We start from the raw sequence: 3,165 nt of genomic DNA on the forward strand, positions 1-3,165 counted from the left end.
GGGTATTTGGTGCGTTTTTGCAAACCTCAGGGGTATTTCATGAAAAAACCGAATAATTTATAATAATTAAATTAATCAAAATTAAATTCCGAGAAAAATTAAAATTACAAAATTTAATTCAAATTTACGCTCAACCGAAAATTAAACGAAAGACCCAACGTGCCATGGCAAGGCCGTAGGCCGAAGCCCACGCCTCTCCCAAGCAAGCGACACAGCAGCACCATGGGCCCGCGTGCACAAGTGCAGCGCCCATAGCCTGCTTGTTGCTGGTCGAGAGCACAACCATCGCAGGGGCTGGCGCGAGCAGTGCTCGCTTGCGCTTGCTTTGCCAGCCATGCCTCTTCGCCCTTCGCCTCATCGCTCACTGCACGCGATGTGCACAGCGCTGGCCGAGGCCTTGCGTGCACGTTCGTTCTTGCTCGTCGTCGCACGCCTCTACTATTGCAACACCCCTTAAGGGTAACACTTAGATTCCATTGCTTCGTGTGTGCAAGTTTGTGAAAGATTTATAAAAATCAAAACTTATATTCAAATTTAACGCCAAATTAATAATTCATATTAATTTCACTAAATTTAGGCGAAAAAATCGAAAATTTATTATCAAATTAATTTCCGATTACATTTATTTTAGGGATTCAAATCTAGGTCATAAAATTTTAAAACTTATCAATTTTAACAAATTTTATGGTGGTTTTTAATCACAGGATCTTAATTAAATTGCCAACTAATTATGAAAATCAAAACAAAATCTAAATTATTCGAATTTCAACAAATTAATTACAATTACAAATTAGGTTGTATAATTAACAAGATTAGGCTTTAAAATTGTTAAACATAAACAGTAGGTCAATCATAGATTCAAGATTTACATACAAGATTCGCAAATATTTAATTTAACATCATAAAAATTACAAATTTTGCGTTCGAAAAACTAAAACCTCCAAAAAGTCATAGTTAGGCTTCGAATTTGGGAAATCTGGGTTCGGCGACAAATCTTTCATTTTTGTCAAAATTTTAAAACGTCGTGTACATGGGAAATTCACTATAAAATTATAAAATTCCGACCAGTATTGACAAAACTGCCGAAAAATCCTCCGAACATGTAATCAAATAATCGAACGAATTTGCAATTAATTACATACACGAAATTAATCACCCCTTTAATTCATTGAAAATTTATAAAATTTAATCCATGTTAACTATAATTGATTATGGAATTAATTAGAGGCTCGTGATACCACTGTTAGGTTATGAATAAAATAAACAATATAATTCATGCGGAAAAACCATAAAGCAAGGAATCCAAATTAATTGCCACATAGTCAATTAGCATAATTAGGATACATACAATGTGATGCGTGCCTTCCCTAGCTACTCAGGAACCGAAAAAGAACAAGTCTTTAGAGCCCCAAACGCTGCCCCTCCGTAGAAAGTCCACAACAGGTTCGGATCCGCCTTAGGTTTAATCAACTAGGATTTTACTTAAGGTTTTATGTATTCGGGTTAGACTATATTATGTTCTCCCTTGAACACAATGATAGTAAAGAATATAATTTTCAATGTCTAAAAAATTATGAGGGCCTAGCCTCATATTTATAGGGTAGGAAGTAAAGAATTTGAGTCTTACTAGGAAAAGAATTACCAACCCTACTAGGATTGAAATTCTTATCAAATTAGAATTGTAACATTAATTAAACTCTTAATTAAATCAATTACAGTAGGACTTGGAATACTTAATCCAAGGTTACTTGGGAATTAAGCAATCGGACTTTTCTTGGAGCCCAAGACGAAGCAATCCAACGCAGCCACAATGGGCCACGTTGGTGCGCGTGCCTGCCTAGGCCCATCCGCAGCCGCAGCTGGCCAAAGGCCCAGCGCGCTGCAGCCTTGCCTTGGCGGGCTTGCATTGCTGTTGCTGCCTTGCTTGCTTGGCGTGGCCCACTGTGTGCTGATGCCTTGCTTGCTTGGCGCGGCCCACTGTGTCGCTGGCCCATCGGCTGGGCGCTGGCGCTGGGCTTCGTGCTCAATGTTATGCGCTCGGCCTTTGCTTGTCGAACGATGGGCCGGCTCGCTTGCCGGCTTGTGTCTCGTCGAGCTTCTGATTCGTTTTCCGATTCCGGAATCCATTTCCGTTTCGAACAAATATTTACGTTTCTGTTAATACTTCCGATTTCGAAAATAATTTCCTTTTCCGACAATATTTCCGATTCCGGCAATATTTCTATTTCCGATACGAACCATGTTTCTGTTTCCGGCAACATCTACGACTTGGATAATATTTATATTTCCGTCATGAACCATATTTCCGTTTCCGGAAATATCATCATTTCCGGAGTATTCTTTATTTTTCCTTTTGACGATTTCAGCCCCCACTGGAACCGAGATCCGTCGTATCCGAATGTTCATAAATGGAGTACTTAATGAATAATATATGCACTTAAATACTTAATCCGTTCACGTACTATTTGTGTGATCTTACGAGTTCAGTCAAGAGTAAGTTGTGGATTAATATTATTAATTCCACTTGAACTGAAGCGGCCTCTAGCTAGGCTTTCAGTTCACTTGATCTCACTGAATTATTAACTTGTTACTTAATACTGAACCGCATTTATTAGACTTAGCATTAAATGCATACTTGTACCAAGGGCATTATTTCCTTCACAGCCCCACCCCGCTTCGAAGTTATCTCTAGCTGAATAATGTATATGGTGGGGGTAGGTATTAAATGATCGGGTAATGATGTAGATGGTAGGGGAGTTTTAAGTGGGTATGATTATCGAAGTAAAGAGCGGATGAGAATAAATCTATGTTTGACATAGGTTATGAAAGGAGAAGAACGTAAATTTATCTGTGTACCCTTATTTTTTTTCAATTTGAGCTTAAAATTGAAGTTCAAACCGAGCTCGAACCCGAACTCGACCCTGATATACAAATAGTTAAATGAGTAGTACTTTGTTATGTTCAGTTCGGATCAGTTCGTGGCCACCCCTAAGTCTTGCAACTCGTTCTTCAACTCGAGAAACTCAAAACTCGTATACGGAGTTTTCCTTTTTTTTTGAAAAAATTATAATTATTTTATAATGTTTTAGCTTTTTAATTATAATATTTATTAAGAAACAAAATCTCTTGCGAGGGTTCGAAGAGGATACCTCCTCCTTCTACGCC

Source organism: Spinacia oleracea, chromosome 6 (assembly GCF_020520425.1).
Source record: "Spinacia oleracea cultivar Varoflay chromosome 6, BTI_SOV_V1, whole genome shotgun sequence".
NCBI classification, from domain to species: Eukaryota; Viridiplantae; Streptophyta; class Magnoliopsida; order Caryophyllales; family Amaranthaceae; genus Spinacia; species Spinacia oleracea.